Genomic DNA, 20362 nt, shown 5'->3' with positions numbered 1-20362 from the left:
GTAGGACTAACAAATTAGGAGATTAGAAATTATGGTGTAGGATTCATGCAGCTGGAGGTTACAAGCTTCTGACCCTCCCTGAATCGCTCCTGGGGATGACATCACTGTGGTAAAACGGAAGATCAGTGTTTGAGACATTTTCCAGATCTGTACTTCCTGGTTCAGCTGGGATGACCCAGATGGATAAACGGGCTCCTCTGATCTTGGGGCCCCACCCAGGAACTGACTCCGGCCAAGAGGACAGCTTCGATCCATGTGGTTTCTCCTCTGATCATCAGCACTTCCTGCTTCCTGAGCCCCTACCTACCAAATTATCCTTAAAAACTGAACTCTGAGGCTGGGCACGGGTAGCTCACACCTGTAATCCCAGCACTCTGGGAGGCTGAGGTAGGCAGATTGCTTCAGGTCAGGAGTTTGAAACCAGCCTGGCCAACATGGCAAAACCCCTTCTCCACTAAAATACAAAAATTAGCCAGGCGTGGTGGCGCGCACCTGTAATACCAGCCACTAGGGAGGCGAAGGCAGAAGAATTGCTCGAACCCAGGAGGCGGAGGTTGCAGTAAGCTGAGACTGTGCCATTGCACTCCAGCCTGGGCCGCAGAGCAAGACTCCATTTCAAAAACAGAGCTGGGCGTGGTGGCTCATGCCTGTGATCCCAGCACTTTCGGAGTCCGAGGGGGACAGATCAGGTGGTTAGGAGTTCGAGACCAGCCTGGCTGAGGTGAAACCCCATCTCTACTAAAAATACAAAAAACTAGCCAGGTGTGGGTGGGCACCTATAATCCCAGCTACTTGGGAGGCTGAGGCAGGAGAATCACTTGAACCTAGCAGGCGGAGGTTGCAGTGAGCTGAGGCTGCACCACTGCACTCCAGCCTGGGCGGCAGAGCAAGACTCTATCTCAAAAAAAAAAAAAAAAAAAAATCCAACAACAAAAACTCTGAACTCCAAATTCTTGGGGACATTGATTTGATTAATAATAAAAGCCTGGTCTCCCGCAAAGCCAGCTCTGTGTGAATTATTCTTTCTCTTATGCAATTCACCTGTTTTGATAAATCAGTTCTGTCTAGGCAGAAGGTAACGTGAACCCGTTGGCAGTTACATTGGCCTGTAGTCCCAGCTACTTGGGAGGCTGAGGCAGGAGAATTGCTTGAACCCAGGAGGTGGAGGTTGCAGTGAGCTTTCGTGCCACTGCGCGCCAGCTGCTGTCTCAAAAAAAAAAAAAAAAACCAAAATAAGATTGTTATAGTCATGCTTGGATGCAGGTACGCACTGACATGCCAAGGATAACTTTCTTTACATCCACCAAGTGCTAGATTTTGTCGCGCTGTCAGCCCACCTGCACTTACATGTGGCTCAGCTTTTACATAGATCCACCATGCCTTTGCAACAAAGACAGCGTGTTCCTCCAGGTGCTTTCCGCGGGCCCCCCACTCTGTATCGGAGAAGCTCCCTCTCACTGCACTCTGTGACTGCCCCGCTTTCCTCCCTGCCCAAGATCCAAGGACCCTCTCTTGGGGTCTGGATCAGACCTTTCTCCGGCAACACTGGGTTCCTCAGATTCACCCTCACATTATGCTGAAGCCTGTCTTACAAAGAAGGAACTGAGGCCTAGAAAGATGGAGCCATAACTTGCTTAGTTATGTGGCTAGTAAGTTCTTCAGCTTGACTTTAAACATTCTGGAATGGCATCTTTCCTCTTGGCTATCTTTAAAGCAGAATGATAAAATAGTTTTGCTTCCTAAAAAACAATCACAGTTTTAACTGATGACCAGTACCCATGTGGGATGTGCAAGACTGAATGAAACCCGGCCGGGCAGATTCCCAGCTTGTTCTGTCACAGTTCGAGCACTGCTGTTCACAGCCCGGGTTCTCCCCGCCCCGCCCCACCACCCATGGGTGTCTCACCTCCTTCCCCAACAGATCCAATGACACAATAAACATTCATCTTGGGCGCACGGCTTATCTGGCAGCAGGCTAAGCCCTTTCGTAAATCGGTTCTTTCAAACATCACAGGAGTCAGAGACAGGCACCCTTACCCACGTGCTGTAGAAAAAACCAGCATTCAGTGACGCTGAGGTCAGGCCATGTCTGCACCTCCACACACTGCTGGATGACGAAGCCGAGCTCTGACACTCGATGCCACGAGGTGCTTGGAGAAGACAGTGGAAAATGGGGGAGTCAGGACCGTCTTACTCGTTTAATTTTCTAGCCACATAAGGAATCTATGCTCACTGCAAAGTTTGGCTGCTCCATAACACAAAAGAGAGTAGCAGGGTCTTTTAAAAAAACATAGCAGAGGATGGGAGGAGTTGTCTTCTGCCTGTTTCTTTCTCCTAAAAGGAGCAAGATGACTGTGTTCTCAGAGGGATGTATAACCGAGCGAGAGGGGGAAGTCCACAGGAACCGATTTTAAATCCATACTGCTCCACCAGTGAGCAGTAGTAGTTCTGTGGGTGGAAGAGCGGGGCCACTGTGCTTGCAAACAGCACTTTCAAACACTGGCACCCAAGTTCAGGATCTGCTGACAGCCCGTCTGCAGCAAGCATAAGGGTTTTTAGGCTGGTGCTGTGGCTCACGCCTGTAATCCTAGCACTTTGGGAGGCTGAGGCAGGTGGATCATCTGAGGTCAGGAGTTCAAGACCACCCTGGCCAACATGGTGAAACCCGGTCTCTACTAAAATACAAAAAGTTATCTGGCTGTGGTACTGGGCGCCTGTAGTCCTAGCTATTCGGGAGGCTGAGGCAGGAGAATGGCTTGAACCTGGGAGACAGAGGTTGCACTGAGCTGAGATCTGGCCATTGCACTCCAGCCTGGGCAACAGAGCAAAACTCTGTCTCAAAAAAAAAAGGTCTTTGGACTCTCGCAGAGCAGGTGCTCAGTTTCTCAGCCTCACTGTGGCGAGGACTTACCCTGACCTAGCTCTAGGCAGGGTCCTGGAAGCCCTCAAGGGCCTGAGGTGGCACCCTGGGCCCTTTCCTCCAAAAGAATCCTGCTGGGTCCATGCAGTGACAATTCCCCGCCCTTGTTATCTGATCATATGCCTCATCCCCCACCCTCGGTATCTGATCGCCTGACCTGCCTGCGACAGGAACCCTGCTGGGTGGTTCTAGCAGGAACCCCAGGCCTGATGTCCCATCTTTGTAGTTTTCCATCTGCCTTCACCTGCTCTGTGGCTACACATTCTCCTTTTCCTTGTTGGACTGTGTTGAGTCCAGTCCCACTGCAGCGGCCCATGTACCTATAGCGATTCCCTTCAAACTGTAAACCAAAAATAAATTCTAGCCCCTTTAACTGCCTCAGCCACAAGCTTTCCAAAGTAAACCTTGAAGAGTATTTCCCTCGGTGATGGGAAGCGGGGCTTGGGCAGGCTCCTTCTACCCTCCCTCCGTTGAAATCCAGGCACAGCTGACCTCATTCGCATGAAAGCAGAGCTCTTCAGATGGACAAAACAGACGGCAGCCACAAGATACAAAAATCCAACTTGACTGTAGGATGGCGTCACGGGACAGAGAGCAGGCCCTGGAAGATAGCAAGTGTTTTACCCCAGATTATCTTTCTTTTCTTTTTTTTTTTGAGATGGAGTTTTGCTGTTGTTACCCAGACTGGAGTGCAGTGGCACGATCTCGGCTCACCTCAACCTCCGCTTCCTGGGTTCAAGCAATTCTCCTGCCTCAGCCTCCTGAGTAGATGCCTACCACCACACCTGGGTAATTTTGTATTTTTAGTAGAGACGGGGTTTCACCATGTTGACAAGGATGGTCTTGATCTTTTGACCTCGTGATTCACCCGCCTCGGCCTCCCAAAGTGCTGGGATTACAGGCGTGAGCCACCGCGCCCGGCCTACCCCAGATTATCTTTGATTTATTTTGAAGTGGCCCCACACAGCTGTGTCTTGTAGGAGAAAATCCATGTCCTGTCAGAATCCTCTCCCTCTCCAGGTCTTTTCCCTGTTCCAGGAGAGAATTAACTAAGAGTTTGGCACCTGTTTTAGGTCATATACGAGCCCTGAGGATAAAAACCTTGGTGTCTACAACCTTATCTTAACCCAGATACTCCCTTCTATTCATTCCAGGTTTTCACCAAGTAACTTAACTCTTTCAAGAAATTGCCCATCAGAAAATTGTTGATTCCACCTGTGACCTGGACACCTCCCACCTGTGTCCCTGGAGTTGTCCCACCTTTCTGGACCGAATCATTGTGCACCTTACACGTATCCATAGGCAACATGTACACTCCCACACACTGCTAAATGACAAAGCCAGACGTTGAAATACGATGCCGCAAGGTGCTTGAGAAGACCATTGAAATGACATAATGGAGGTGGCAGGGGACCTTCGTACCCTTTTCTTATTTTCTGCCTGTAACTTCTGTCCCCCTAAAATAAAACCCAGCCACCTGATGCATTAACTCCTAGGCCCTCCTGGGACCATGTCACTGATCACTATCCTCATATTTGGCTCAGAATAAATCTCATCATATACTTTACAAATTTGACTCTTTTGGTTGACAAGTCTGTCTTATACCTTCTTAGAAAGAGAGAAAGAACTCGTAATAGAAAATTATCTTTCCGCGGTCTTCCTGCTGACGTGGGCATTCATTGTGTCCCATTGTGTCCATTTCTTTTTCCAAAAAGTGTATCTTTCTTAAAACATGAAAAATATTCAGCCACAAAACACAGTTCCAGGCATACCTGTGGGACACTCGGGATACAGTACTAAAGGGCTCTGACGCCGTCTTGACGATGCCTACCTTGGGTGTTCCTTCTCCTGGCTGTGTGACCTTGGAGGGACTGCTTAACCTCTCTGAGCCACAAGTGTAAAAGGCTGAGATTAGTCCCTAAAGTCTCCTCCAGCCTTAAAACTAGATGATCCTGAATCTTCTGCCTCTTGAGGACCAGACAAACAACAGAGGTCAGGGCTCTCCCTGCTGAAAATGATAACCTTGAGATAATGGCTGTAATTATCTCGGCACACAGAAAGCCCTAAATCTTCATTGGACGAAGACATTGCCATAATAACCAGCCTTTAAAATGTGACCTGGGAGCCGGGCATGGTGACTCACACCTATAATCCCAGCACTTTGGGAGGCTGAGGCTGTCAGATCACCTGAGGTCAAGAATTTGTGACCAGTCTGGCAAACTGCATCTCTACTAAAAATATAAAAATTAGCCGGATGTGGCAGCACATGCCTCTAATTCTAGCTACTCAGGAGGCTGAGGCAGGAGAATTGCATGAACCTGGGATGCAGAGGTTGCAGTGAGCTGAGACTGTGCCACTGCACTCCAGCCTGGGTGACAGAGCCAGGCTCTGTCTCAAAAAAAGATTAAAAAAAAAAAGAAAAAGAAAAGAAAAGTGCCCTGTCAAGACCGTGTTGATTCTAGGGGCTACAGAGACAGCTCTTCTTGTGGGGTCACCATAGCACACCGTCCTCTAGCCCCCCTCCATGGGGACATTTGTTAGTATCTGGGGTGTTTTTGGTTGTCATGACCTGGGGTGAGAAGCAGGTTGCTGCTGCTGACCTTCAGAAGGGAGAGGCTGCCAGGCTTCCGACAATGCCAGGGCAGCCCTGCAGCAATGACCCAGCCCCAGTGTCAGTGGAGCTGAGCTTGAGAAAAATCTGCATCTTGGCTGGGTGCAGTAGCCTGTAATCCCAGCACTTTGGGAGCTCCAGTCTGGCAGATCATGAGGCCAAGAGATTGAGACCATCCTGGCCAACATGGTGAAACTCCGTCTCTACTAAAAGTACAAAACATTAGCCGGGTGTGGTGGCGTGTGCCTGTAATCCCAGCTACTCAGGAGGCTGAGGCAGGGGAATTGCTTGAACCCAGGAGGTGGAGGTTGCATTGAGCCGAGATTGCACCACTGCACTCCAACCTGGCGACAGAGCAAGACTCCATCTCAAAAAACAAAAAAACTACATCTAGGAAAAGGACACACCTTCACTTAAAAACTAAAACTGCAGGGAGAGGGACGCTGGACTCAAAACGGACTTTCCACTGCCCCAAACAGATCTTGTCTCCATGCATCTCCTGGAATGCTATCAAGTGGCACTTGGGTAACCTAAGGGATGTCAGTGCAGCTTTGAGAAAGGCTTAATTCAGGCCAGGTACAGTGGCTCACCTGTAATTCCAGCACTTTGGGAGGCCGAGGTAGGCAGATTGCCTGAGCTCAGGAGTTTGAGACCAGCCTGGGAAACACAGTGAAACCCTGTCTCTACTAAAAACACGGAAAATTAGCTGGGCATGGCGGCATTTGCCTGTGGTCTCAGCTACTTGGGAGGCTGAGGCAGAAAAATTGCTTGAACCCAGGAGGTGGAGGTTGCGGTGAGCCAAGATCGGTCCACTGCACTGCAGCCCAAGTGGCAGAAGGTAACTCTGTCTCAAAAAGAAAAAAAGCTTAATTCAGGGTAGGGGCAGTGGCTGACGCCTGTAATCCCAGGACTTTGGGGGGCAGAGGGGTGGATCACTTGAGGTCAGGAGTTCCAGACCAGCCTGACCAACATGGTGAAACCCCGTTTCTACCAAAAATACAAAATGTAGCCAGGTGTGGTGGCAGGTGCCTGTAATCCCAGCTACTTGGGTGGCTGAGACAGGAGAATCGCTTGAACCCGGGAGGCACAGGTTGCGGTGAGCTGAGATCTTGTCATTGCATTTCAGCCTGGGCAACAAGAGTGAAACTCCATCTCAAAAAAAAAAAAAAAAAAGAACTGCTTCATACTCATAGAGGGATACAATCGTTTTATTTTTCATCCCTGTTACCGTTTTAGGAGCAAATTTACAGACTCACATCCAGCCTCCCCCTCCCCAAACACAAAGCATAATACAGTATAAGTCAAATATGTAGATGTATAAAAGAAATTGAAATTTAGTGAAATTTCGTGTACTTACAATGTCAGGTAGAATGTTACAAAGTAGGCAAATCCAGAAAGCAAGCACTGAAGTGGCGTGGTTGTGAATCGCCAAACAATGAAAACATACCTAAGAGTTTTCTTCCCACACAGCAGCACTGAGTTTAGCTTCACAGACAAGGATGTGAAACTTGGGATCAGCTGGCCAGAAACCAAGAACAGTACTTAGGAAATAAAATTCCATCACCCCCCCACCCCATGAAATGGGTCCTCAGGGCAGGATGGATGACCCACACGGGTGACTGGATGACCCACACGGTCGTGACGGGACCAGACATGCAATCTCCTCCGTCTCACAGGGAATCCAGGTTTCACACCCTCTCCGGAGTCTCCTGCATGGGACAAGGCGGAGCTGACTCAGTCTGACGATGACTCTGCAGGCCTGGACTTCATTCCACAGGAAGTTAGTCACTCGGCATGAGGAGGTGTAACAGGACGTTGTCTCTGCTGAGGAAGTGGGGCTCCCCCTCAATGGGCTGTCCATCATCAGCCCAGGAGAGGCTGGGCCGGGTTGTGGTGCGTGCAACCCCAAGCTTGCTGGGCAGACCAGGTGTGGCCCAAGTCGTTTCAAGGTGAAGAGCAGGTGATACATCAGGACCTGCGACACGGTGTTCAGAGAGCATCTAACACAAGCCAGCTGTCTTTGGGGGGGCAGAATGGCGGGGAGGCACTGGTATCTTGTGGGCAGAGGCTTCTTGGCAGACCACAAAGGTGGGCAGGGGTCTGCGTGGGGCCCTGAGGGGCTTGGAAGCTGAAGCCCATGTCAGTGAGAAAAATCAGGAGGGGAAGAGCCAGGGAAATCGGGCGGGGATCTGCTCCTGAATCTCTGACTCCATGGAGGACTTTGTAAGGTTTGGACCAAGAGCAGAGGAAGGTTTAATGCATGGCATAGTCCATCCTCCTGTTAGTCTGTGTCAGGTTGAGTCCATCAAGACCCGAGTCATTACATCCATTTCTCGATTTCCCAGGAGCGTTGCTTCTCCTTCACTTGCTGGGAAAGGGAGAAGTTCATGGGATGGCGCAGGTCTCAACAGACTCAGCCTGAAGCTGCCCTGAGGATCCAGCAGATCGGCAGACCCAGCAGACCTCATGGGCTCGGTGGTCTGCAGGGCAGGAGGCTGTCACGAGACCGGCGGGCAGTCACCGAAGGGGCTCTGGGGCTTTGCAGCAAGGCTCGTTCTTCAGTGGCTGACCTCCTTCCAAGAAAGATGATGGCCGGGTTGACCCCGGGGTGCCAGGTGAGCCCAGACGTGCACTGGGAACTCGGTTACTGTCGAGTTTAAAATGAGGAAACTGAGGCCAGTATAAGAAAATTAAATGCCAATTTACTCAGATCCCGGGCAAGGTTCTCCGGTCCTGGGAAAGGGGGCCAGAGAAGTCGCACTGACTTCCTGGGGCGGGGGTTATGGCTATGAGGACCTGGCAACAGCCGGGTGCTCTGATTGGCTCCCGGGGAGCGGGAATGGGACGGGGCGGGCTGCCATTGGTTGGCAGGTTGTTGGGCGGGTTTTCCGGTGCCAGAGCCGGCCAGGGTTGCATCAGCCGGAGCCTTCCCAGGGGGCCGTGCGCAGAGCCTGGTGCCGGGTGCAGAGTCAGGTGTTGAGTGCACAGGTGGGTGTGTCCGGCCTCCCGCCAGGCCACCGGCCTTACACCCACCACGGGGCCACCAAGCCTCCCCCAGCTCCTCAGAGCAGGCACGGTGTGGACGTGTCTCCAGACGGCGCGCCCATAGCCCTGCGCTCCACTCTCACCTGCCTTCTTCCGGGTCCCCTTGGGTGCTTTCCCGTGAGTACTGTCTGAGGGTGAAAAATGTGTGTTCGGGCCGGGCGCGGTGGCTCAAGCCTGTAATCCCCGCACTTTGGGAGGCCGAGGCGGGTGGATCACGAGGTCAAGAGATCGAGACCATCCTGGTCAACATGGTGAAACCCCATCTCTACTGAAAATACAAAAAATTAGCTGGGCATGGTGGCGCGTGCCTGTAATCCCAGCTACTCAGGAGGCTGAGGCAGGAGAATTGCCTGAACCCAGGAGGCGGAGGTTACCGTGAGCCAAGATCGCGCCATTGCACTCCAGCCTGGGTAACAAGAGCGAAACTCCGCCTCAAAAAAAAAAAAAAATATGTGTTCGGCAGCAGTGTTAGATACCAGAGTGTCTTGGATAGGAAGTATATCACTGTTATAGTCCCAGAAAGATCTCAAGTTCTGAAAATATCTGTCATCTCCTGGAAATGCTTATTAAAGGTCCTCAAGGCAGGGCGCAGTGGCTCACGCCTGTAATCGCAGCACTTAGCAGGGAGGATCATGAGGTCGGGAGATTGAGAACATCCTGTCTCTACTAAAAATACACAAATTAGCTGGGGGTGGTGGCACATGCCTATTGTAATGCCAGCTACTCAAGAGTCTGAGGCAGGAGAATTGCTTGTACCAGGGAGTCGGAGGTTGCAATGGGCTGAGATCACATCATTGCATTCCAGCCTGGCGACAGAGTGAGACTCTGTCTCAAAAAAAGAAAAAAAAAAAAAAAGCCCTCACTACAAAAGAGAAGCAGGCTGATAGAGATGTTGAGAGCAAATAAAGATATTCAAAACAAGTAAAGAGATTCAATTGAGGGGAAAGCTCATTTTTACGTAAGACTGCAAAGTAAGTGTGGTGGGTACCTGGCGATTATCTAAGCCACTGGTGTGGTGCAGGGGTTAAGAAGAATTTGCCAAGACGGTTGATGGTAAGGAAACGCAGATTGTTTAGAAAAAGTATGAAAGTACATTGGAAGGGAGCAACGGGCAGGCCAGCAGGGGAGGAGCTGACGGCCAGGAGACAGAGGCTGTCGGGGGATTTCACAGGACGGCGCTGGTGCTGTGAGCTGCAGAGGCCCTCTGCAATGCTGATAACGCCAAGGTTGCAGCGAGCTAACTTGCAATTTTTGTATCAGCGGAAGTTCTGGTGATAGGTGGCCCTGGGAGGACTGTGAGTTATTCTGCAGGAGAGCCCTGTGTCCTGGAGCATGAAGAAAGGCAAATTCACAGCTTCTCCACTTTTTTTTTTTGCTTTCCTTTTGTCTCACCAAGCTGAATTCCCCTCCCTAATGAGGACTGGACCGTAATGAGAATGCAAGGGGATGACAGCATTTTCTTTTTTTTATTTTAAGACAGAATTTCACTCTTGTTGCCCAGACTAGAGTGCAGTGGCACAATCTTGGCTCACTGCAACCTCCACCTCCTGAATTCAAGCAATTCTCCTGTCTCAGCCTCCCAAGTAGCTGGGATTACAGGTGGCTGGCACTACACCGGGCTAATTTTTGTATTTTTAGTAGAAACGTGGTTTCACCATGTTAGCCAGGCTGGTCTCGAACTCCTGACCTCAGGTGATCTGCCCATCTCGGCCTTCCAAAGTGCTAGGATTACATGTGTGAACCACGTGCGCAGCCGGGAATGACAGAATTTCAAAATCACCATCTGTCAACTCCTAATACATATAATGAGGTGGTTAAGAATCAGTAAAAGATTCCTGGAACCGTTAGGCAGAAAGAGCTGCAGTGGGGAGCTGCACACCTGGTCACGGCACCTGCGGCAACTTAGGTGCTTATCAGAAGGAGGAAAATGTACCCTGCTGATGAGGAGATGAGGCTGTCACCACCTAACTCAGAGGAAGATCTTTGCATCACGATAGTGGGATGTGAGCCACGTGCCTTCCAAGGCTGTCCAGCAGGAAGCACACAGGACCATCTCTGCAGAATGAAAATCCAGTAGAACTACTGATCAACCTGCCGGTCTGCAGGAAATACAGGGGATAGGAAACAAGTTAAATGACACCTTGAGGAAACAGACAAATTCAGACCGTCAGGCATTGTCTTCTCAACAATTCAGTGCCACAAAAGAAGAAAAAAGTGAGAGGACTGTCCCATTAAGTGACACTTAAGACAGAAAACCGAACGTTTGGTCCTGAATTCCATCCACATGTCAGCTAACCAGCCGGAAGATAAGTTTTTCAAATAATTGGGAAATTATGGATGTAGCCAGCACTAGATGATGTTAGATCATTCATTTTGTGGGATGGTTAGTGGCATTGTGCTTCTACAGGAAAATGTTCTTGTTTTTTAGAGATGTGTAGAGATTCTTTTAGGGATGAAATATCATCGTGTTCACAATTTACTTTAAAATACATCAGGAAGAAAGAAAACTAGATGAAGCAAAGAAGGCAAAACGTCAGCAGCCGTTAAATCAACCACGAAGAATGTGTTTCTGTTCTTTAACTATTGCCATCTCGACATGTCCATATGTTTGGAAATTTTCATAATCAAAAGCAAATAATAAGAAGAGAATGATATTTGGAAAGATTCTGTTAAAAGAGTGAAAAAGATAACCAGGTAGGCCAATGACATCTCCTCACCTGCTGTCCCCATCCTCCTCTGTTTTGTCCACAGGCTTTCTCAATGGACTGACAGCCAGAGGTTGGGGTGTCAAGAAGTTGGGGTATCAAGGTTAAGCACAAAATATGGATTTTATCTGACAAGACAGACTGGCCACTGACGGTTAAATTCTTTCCTGCAAAAGGGACAAGCCCGGAGCCCGGTTACCAGCCCCAAACTCAAGACAGGCTCTTCTTTTAGGAAGTGGACAAAGCTCTATGACCAGAGCAAGCACTTTGGGGAATTTAGATTTGTTCTGTGTGTGTGTTTTGTTTTGAAACAGGGTCTTGCTCTGTCACCCAAGCTGCAGGGCGGTGGTGTGATCACAGCTCACTGCAGCCTTGACCTCCTGGGCTCCAATGATCCTCCCATCTCACCCTCTTCAATAGCTGGCACCATAGGTGTGGGCCATGACTTCTGTTAATTCTTGTATTTTTTGTAGAGACAGGGTCTTTCTATGTTGCCCAGGATGGTCTCAAACTCCTGGGGTCAAGCAGTCCTCCTGCCTTGGTCTCCCAAAGTGTTGGGATTACAAGCATGAGCCATCATGCCTGGCCAGCATATTTATTAACATCAGAATTTCTTTTTCTTTTGAGACGGAATTTCACTCTTGTTGCCCAGGCTGGAGTGCAATGGGGTGATCTCGTCTCACTGCAACCTCCACCTCCTGGGTTCAAGTGATTCTCCTGCCTCAGCCTCCCGAGTAACTAGGATTACAGGCATGTGCCACCATACCTGGCTAATTTTGTATTTTCAGTAGAGACGGGATTTCACCATGTTGGTCAGGCTGGTTTTGAACTCCTGACTACAGGTGATCTGCCCGCCTTGGCCCCCCAAAGTACTAGGATTACAGGCACCCAGCCAGCATATTTATTAACATCAGAATTTTTTACTAAATTATCTCGCTTTATACGTCTTTGACTACCAATAAAATGCATGTAGTCGACCTGAGGGCACCTGCTTCTGGGAATGGTTCTGTGAGTTGCAGTGTCCCATGTGAAGCTTTCTGGCTGATCAAGGCTGAAATTCCATGTGGCAGAAAATCCAGGCCATAGAGGGACCGTTAAATGAAGCCACAGGCAACCAGACAAATCCAGAATGTGTACATTCTGCCAAACAATTGGCCAGGTCTCTGTAACAGGTCAGTGTGCTGGGAGGGGGTGGGGGAGTGGGGGAGTGTGTCAGGGGATCAAGTCTAGATTAAAACAGACAAAGAGACCCGACAACTGCGTGCACCTCGCGAACCGTGATGGGAGGCTTTTCCGACAGGCAGCAAGCAGACAGACACATCCTCAGGGACAACGGGGGACATTCAGGATGGACTGAGCATTAGGTAATATTAGTGACTTCTTGTCGACTTTCTCAAATAGGCTGGAAGGCACTACGATTAAGCAGATGATTTTGCATACTTATAATCTGCATTATCGTTCCAGCCCACTTAAGAAAGTCAGCAATAAGTCAGTGTTTTTAAGAGAAATGTTTTCAGGCCAGGCGCGGTGGCTCATGCCTATAATCCCAGCACTCTGGGAGGCCAAGGCGGGTGGATCACGAAGTCAAGAGATGGAGACCATCCTGGTCAATATGGTGAAACCCCATCTCTACTAAAAATTACAAAAAATTAGCTGGGCATGGTGGCGCGTGCCTGTAATCCCAGCTACTCGGGAGGCTGAGGCAGGAGAATTGCCTGAACCCAGGAGGCGGAGGTTGCAGTGAGTCAAGATCAATTCACTGCACTGCAGCCTGGGTAACAAGAGCGAAACTCCCTCTCAAAAAAAAAAAAAAAAAAAAAATATTTTCTACCCAACAAATGTTTTTAAGAGAAACGTGTTGAAGCACTGGGCTCGAGTGATGGTATGGTGGTTTAGTCTGAAAGGACTCAGTTGTGTGTGTGAGAGTGTATGTGAGTGTGTGTGTATGTCAGTGTATGTGTCTGTGTGTGAACATGTGAGCATGTCTGTGAGTGTATGTGTGTGAGTGCTGTGTACCTGTATGTGATAAAGTCAATATGTGTGTCGCTTTGTGTGTGAACATGTGAGTATGTGTGTGTACGTGTATGTGATTAAATATGTATGTGTCTGTGTGTGAACATGTATGTGTGTCTGTGTGAGTGTATGTGTGAGTGCTGTGTACGTGTATGTGATAAATATGTGTGTGTCTGTATGTGAACATGTGCGTATGTGTGTGTGCTGTATATGTGTCTGTGTGTGTGAACGTGCATGTGTGTGTGAACGTGTATGTGTGTGAGTGCTGTGTACGTGTATGTGATAAAGGTGTGTGTCTGTGAAGTGTATGTGTGAGTGCTGTGTACGTGTATGTGATAAATATGTATGTGTCTGTGTGTGAACATGTATGTGTGTCTGTGTGAGTGTATGTGTGAGTGCTGTGTACGTGTATGTGATAAATATGTATGTGTCTGTGTGTGAACGTGCATGTGTGTGTGAACGTGTATGTGTGTGTGAGTGCTGTGTACGTGTGATAAATATGTGTGTGTCTGTATGTGAACATGTGCGTATGTGTGTGTGAGTGCTGTATATGTGTCTGTGTGAATGTGCATGTGTGTGAACGTATGTGTATGTGTGTGTGAGTGCTGTGTATGTGTATGTATGTGAACATGTGCGTATGTGTGTCTGTGTGAGTGTACGTGTGTGAGATAAAGTCAATATGACTTTACAGTAGGAATGCTCAAGTCTGGTTGTTTGCTACACGAGTATTCATCTTATTTCTTTTTCCCTTTTTCTGTGCATTTGAAAACTTCATAGTAAGTGAGAAAATGTATCCCAGAATTGAGGCAGTTAGTGCAAAGGCCGTGGGCTCAGCTGTGGAAGCCGGACTGCCCGGTTTGTCTGCAGACACGCCCTCTGTGAGCCCTGGGAATCCCACCTGATGTCTCCGGGTCTCTGTTTCCCTCTCTGTAAAATGGGCTGACGCTGTCCCTGCCACGGAGGCTGGGATTCAAGCCACACACCCCGGCACAGCAGTGACGGTTGTCACACATTGGAGTACTTCCAAGCCAGCTAGAAAGAATGAACTCTCCGGGACCCCTTGCACATTGCCACGACTCAGCAGTCAACGTGGAGCTGAACTGGCTGTGAAGCGTCTTGAGCACTGCTGGTGTCTGTCTCCTAGCCCTCGGGGGAATTCCCGTTAATATTCTCAAGGACTGAAGCCCTACACCCTGCCTGTCGCCCGCCTAACAAGTGCTCCATAAGTGCTTGCCATTTGCAGTAAGTCCTTGTATTTTTACCCAATCCTTGTTTGTTTTATCTTAAAAGGATAGATGGAAGGTTAATGCCGAAGTAATTAACTTCTTCACGGAATTGCATAATTACGGAGTAATTGAAAGATGACTAGATAAGCTCAGAGAGAGTTTCGTGTCTTTCTGCCTCATGCTGAAATGTAAGTTCTTGTCAACGGAAGCCTGTGTGCAAATGGTTTGCAGGCTCATCAGCGAATCTGGTGCAGGGAGCGACCCAGAAGCGGTCACTATCGATTTCACGTCCAGGTGTTTTATGTGGCTTCTTGAGGCTGATGTTGGTAAGAGACACTAAATTATCGCGGATATTATTCAGAAAATCCACAGATGATTTGTGGAGCACAAAAGCCTGACCTGGAATTGGGGCAGAGCCGGGGAAGGTAGTGGGATGACTCATCTGTGCAACATGGGGGATGTGGAGGGCTCAGGCCAGGGCACTGCGGGGCTGCTGGAAATGAGATAGAGAGGGGCGTGGATGTGATGGCAAAGACCCCATTAATTGTGGGCTAATCAGGGAGCTCAATTATGTAGGGCAACCATTTTTGAGGGCCAGAGAACTTCCAGCCATAGTGCCTGGTGGGGTACCACTCACGTGGGAGGTCAGAGGTGTGGGCGGGGGGGTTAGGCTGTGTCAGCCTTCCTGACAGGTACTCAGGAACGTCCGCTCTATGCCGAGGTGCAGCTGTGGCGTCCGGACGAACACAGGAGGCAATGCAGGGTCTTTGCTGCCCGTGAGCTCCCAGTCTAGGAGAAAAGAGAGGAAGCATCTTTATCTGTGTTATCCCAGGTAGACACGCCAATCATATGTGTGTGTCTTACCTGTGCCTACATCCATACCTACATCCATATCCATATCAATATCTACATCCATATCTATATGTACCTATATCAATATCTATATATCCATGTCTACACCTATACCCATATCAATATGTATACCCATACCCATATCTACATATTCTTACATGTATATCAATATCTACATCCATATCTATATATACCTATATCAATATCTATATATCCATGTCTACACCTATACCCATATCAATATGTATACCCATACCCATATCTGTGTATATCTGTATATCTATATATGTCTACATTTATAGCCTTGTCAATATCTACATATCGACGTCCACATCTATAGCCATAGTAATGTCTACATCCATCCCTGTATCTCCATATATCTACATTTGTACTCATATCACAGCTGTGCCTATATCTATCTGTTAAGCTATTCTTGCATTGTTATAAAGAAATTCCTGAGACTGGGCAATTTATAAAGAAAAGAGGTATAATTGGCTCATGGTTCTGCAGCCTGTACAAGCACAGTACCAGCATCTGCTCTGCTTCTGGGGAGGCCTCAGGGAGCTTTTGCTCATGGCAGAAGGCGAAGCAGGAGCAGACGTGTCACATGGCCAGAGCCGAAGCAAGATGGAGAGAGTAGCTTGGGAGAGCCGCCCCACACTGAAACAACCAGATCTCGCAAGAACTCACTCACCATTGTGAGGACAGCACCAAGCCACAAGGGATCGGCCTCCATGACCTAAACCCCTCCCAAACAGGCCCCGTCTCCAACACTGGAGAGTTCCACTCAACGTGAGAGTTGGGTGGGGACGAATGTCTAAACTGTATTACTGTAACTATCTACGTTATGTCCATAGCTACATCTCTGTCTGCATCTGAATCTGTACTGTGTATGTGCATATATATATATACATTTTTTTTTTTTTTACAAATGAAACAAGGTTGGGTTCAGTGGATCACACCTCTAATCCCAGCACTTTGGGAGGCTGAGGTGGCTGGATCACCTGAGCCCAGGAGGTCAGGAGTTCATGACCAGCCTGGCAAACATGGCGAACTCCTGTCTCTCTCTATTTTTTTAAACAAAGTCTTGCTCTGTTGCCAGGCTGGAGTGCAGTGGCGCAATCTTGATTCACTGCAACCTCCTCCTCCTGGGTTCAAGTGATTCTTCTGCCTCAGCCTCCTGAGTAGCTGGGACTGCAGGTGTGCTAATTAGGCCCAGCTAATTTTTGTGTTTTTAGTAGAGACGGGGTTTTACCATATTGGCCAGGCTGGTCTCCAATTCCTGACCTCGTGATCCACCCACCTCAGCCTCCCAAAGTGCTGGGATTACAGGTGTGAGCCACAATGCCCGGCTCCCTGTCTCTATTAAAAATACAAAAAAATTAGCCAGGCGTGGTGGTGGTTGCCTGTAGTCCCAGCTACTTGGGAGGCTGAGGCAGGAGAATCGCTTGAATTCGGGAGCAGAGGCTGCAGTGAGCTGAGATAGCACCACTCCACTCCAACCTGGGTGACAGAGTGAGACTTCCTCTCAAAAATAAATGAAAAGAAAATAAGCTCAAAGAAATCAGGTGGTGCCACTGTGGATAAGCATCAGAACTGGAAGGGAAATGTGGGCTTTTGTGCCTTCAAAGCCAGAACTGTGTCCGCCCCTCTCACTTTAGGATCTCCATTAGTTTCTTAGGGCTGCCGTAGCAAAGTGCCACAAACAATAGGACTGTCTTCTCTCCCAGGCCAGGAGTCTGAGATCCCCGTGTCTGCAGGACCCAGCTCCCCTGCAGGCTCAGGGGAGGGTCTGCCCAGCCAGGCCTGGGTCCAGCCTCTGGTTCCTCGCTCGGCTCGGGTGGCAGAGCGCCAGCCCTCACATGGTGTTCTTCCTCTGCGTGCGTCTCTGTGTCCAGGTTTCTTACATGTGCCATTGTTTATGGCACACAGCTCTGGGGGGAAAGAAGGGCTGCAGAGGGCCCGCCCACAGCAGCTGCGGGGCTGGGTGACTCATGGGTCACAAGGCTGGGGTGGTGGGGGCCGGAGAGCCACAGTGCAGAACTCCTGGACAGCTGGCCCGCACGGCCCTCTGTCAGGGTTCACTGACGGTGGGCTTCTTGTTGGGGGGAATCCAGAGACAGCCAGGAATTCCCACATGTTAAAGCGGAAAGCACTTCCTAACCCAGCCACGTTGGACGTGGGACCCATCTTTTGTCTTATTTTCAACATCTCATAACTTCGAGGAACACGGCTGTTGCAATCTTGGTACTGTCTGCCTTTGCTCCACATGTGCTCTGCTAGGGTTATTTCTTGACATTTCTCTCCCTTTGGGGTGGAAAAAGAGGAAAAAGGTCACAGTGGGTGAAAACAAAAATGAGAACAGAAAGTACATGAGCAGAATTTCGGTGAGGATGTTGTCACTTCAGAAACCCATGCCTCCAGCTTGTGGTCTGACAAGGCGATCAGGCTCAGGACGCCAGGGGGGTGTCCCTTGCCCCCCTGCAGCTGATGTCAGTCCTGTTACAGGACAGCTACATGGAAAGGGCATGGTCTGTGCCGCGGTGCGGCTTCGATTCCAGTGGCGCCCCTTTCATGTTCTGCTTAGTCAGTCGCTGAGCCTCTGATTCTGTGGGAAATCCAGGGGGCAGACGCTGCGAGAGAGAAGGGGTGACTGAGTCATGGCCGGGCTGTGGAGACAGCCCACAGTCTGGAGGTGAAGGCAGCCTTGCAGAACAATTTGGAATGACAGAAGCTGGGCAGAGCAGGCTTTGCTTGTGTGCTTTGTTTCTGGTTTGCAGAAAGCATTAGGTTGGATGTGGGAAGTGGAAAGGTTCCTTTTTAAAGTTTCCTTTCTTGTTAAAGAATAAATCATAAGTGTGCTGATAACTTTGTTAAGCTCTAGCCTATGTAGCTGTTAGACACGCCATGCTTACAGGCACGTAGTGCATTCTGTGTCCTTGTACTTTCACCAGGATATCTGTGCTGGACGTGCTCACAGGCATGTCCCAGCTCTCCACTGCTTCGAAAACTGTTTAGAAAAGTTGTAAGTTGTCAGCCAGTCGGGTTTTAGTTTAGATTGTGAGGTCCGGCTCCAGCCAATGAAGGAGACTGGATACAGCAGTAAGGACAAGCCCAGATGCACAAGGGATGAATTGTGTGTTTTCCTTCATTCGTTGTACTCATGGCACAATGGCTAGTGAGGGCCCCTTCCTGTAGCCCGGGAAGGAACGCTTGCGTTGCTGAAAGACGCTTTGTCTCGGCGCTGATGTTTCTTGGTGGCACCGGGCATCTATTTCCAACGTTGGAGGACATTGTTGTTCTTGTTCTTCTCTCACAAAACGTAAACGAGTAGAGACTCAAAGCTTAAGCGTTTTCGTGCATCCAGACAAAGCAGAAGGAAGCGAAACAGGCAGCCGCAGCCGCACGTTCCGGCCGGGCTCTCGGTTCTCTTGGAACGCTGCTCGGCAGTGAAAAGACACCAATACTGAGAATTCAGGAGAAGAACTTCAGACACCGTGTTAAATTCTCTTTGTGGCTGAGTCTCTGCAGTAAGCTGTCTCCTGTCTAAGGACTAGACTCAAAGGCAGAGCTGTCTCCTTCGCGCCCTGTCCACGGAGAGGCTATGGCCATATGGGGAAACGACCTTTTGATCGTGGGAAGGAAGAGCTGGTGAACTGCCTTCGCTGACTTGTTAAGCCGTTCATCCAGCATTCACAGTGCTACCTGAGTGCCAGGCTCAGGGCCACACGGAGTTGTTTGGCTTTTCTCTTTTTTCCAAGATGGAGTTTTGCTCTTGTCACCCAGGCTGGAGTGCAATGGCATGATCTTGGCTCACTGCAACCTCTCTGCCTCCTGGGCTGAAGCCATTCTCATGCCTCAGCCTCCTGAGTAGCTGGGATTACAGGTATGCGCCACCAAGCATGACTAATTTTGTATTTTTAGGACAGACGGGGTTTCACCATGTTAGCCACGCTGGCCTTGAACTCGTGGCCTCAGGTGATCTACCTGCCTTGGCCTCCCAAAGTGCTGGGATGGTAGGCGTGAGCCACCGAGCCTGGCCGGTTTCGTTTTCTCTTCACATCTCAGAAGAAGGTTTCTATCCTTGTGCACTTTGCCCATCACCAGCCGGGTCCTGCGTTGATGCCAAGGTCATAGCAGGCATCACACGGCACGCCATTGGGTGCTCCAAGTGTTTGGGTGCTTGCCTTCCCCTAGGACCCAGCCCCATTCAGAGGCCCCACTCCCATATCCTGCCCTGCACCTTCCTCCAGGAAGTCCTCCTCCCGGCCACACTAGCCCATTTCCAGACTGCACCCTTGACCTTCACGCCTTACCCATGCACGTGCTGCCATGTTTCCTAGTGTCATGTCTCGCCGTCACATTCCCTGTCAGGAGAGTTCCTGCATGTCACACAAGACCTGCCCAGGGAGCTGCCTTCCCGAGTTTTCGTCTTTTCTCGTCCTCAAGGAGCCTCCCCGAGAATGTCCTGCTGGGCATGCGGCTCCTTCTGCTGGTCTCCCTCCCTCTCCTGTCACCAGAAGTGCCTTGGCCACACAAGTGATGAGCCTTTGTCCCATGACTCATTCCATTCGTCTTCTCTCTGTACCGCGTTCACTTAGCTGATCTGTGTTTCTCAAAGTTCCCTCCGCTGAATGGTTCCAGCTTCCTGTTGGAGGAAAGAGAAGCTTGCACAGAATGTGCAAGGCGGGAATGAAGAAGCAGCTGTTTTCTATAGGAACGTGGTCTGTTCTTACTCACACTGTGGGGCTCAACGTGGTTGCTTTCCTCCCACCAGTGGAAACGTGGTGCTGCAGGGAGGAAATTTAGGGCAGGGATGCCTCAGGTTGTCTGATGCTGTAACGGTGGGTGCCTGTCATTCTACACATGCCAAACCATAGAACGGGACGTGCGTTACAGCCGATGCACCTGCATGGGTATGGTAGTCACCAGTGGGTGGACTGCACAGACGCCCGCAGGAACATGAAGCCCCAGTCATCCCCTCCTAGTG

General features: G+C 49.6%; 1 protein-coding gene and 1 long non-coding RNA gene across 3 annotated transcripts in view; one reads left to right on the top strand and one right to left on the bottom strand.

The window, feature by feature from the left end:
* Nucleotides 1-7256, bottom strand: part of CLN8 (CLN8 transmembrane ER and ERGIC protein) — a 31618-nt gene extending 24362 nt beyond the window's left edge. The window contains exons 1-3 of the mRNA XM_078347022.1: nt 6889-7256; nt 3413-3521; nt 2038-2150 (exon numbers count right to left, since the gene is read on the bottom strand). The gene's annotated coding sequence lies outside the window, so the exon portion shown is untranslated. The remainder of the gene's footprint in view (nt 1-2037; nt 2151-3412; nt 3522-6888) is intronic.
* Nucleotides 7257-8463: 1207 nt separating this feature from the next.
* LOC103787413 (uncharacterized) overlaps nt 8464-20362 on the top strand; it is a 77796-nt gene continuing 65897 nt past the window's right edge. Inside the window, exon 1 of one of the 2 annotated variants that reach the window (XR_613047.5) lies at nt 8464-8693. This is a non-coding gene — a long non-coding RNA (uncharacterized LOC103787413). Of the gene's footprint in view, nt 8694-14356; nt 14537-20362 lie in introns of those variants that run through there. The other variant, XR_008475836.2, reaches the window with a different exon arrangement.

This window comes from Callithrix jacchus, chromosome 13, assembly GCF_049354715.1.
Source record: "Callithrix jacchus isolate 240 chromosome 13, calJac240_pri, whole genome shotgun sequence".
NCBI lineage: Eukaryota > Metazoa > Chordata > Mammalia > Primates > Cebidae > Callithrix > Callithrix jacchus.
The sequence above is the reverse complement of the archived record's forward strand: the minus strand, read 5'-3'. Positions and strand labels throughout refer to the sequence as shown.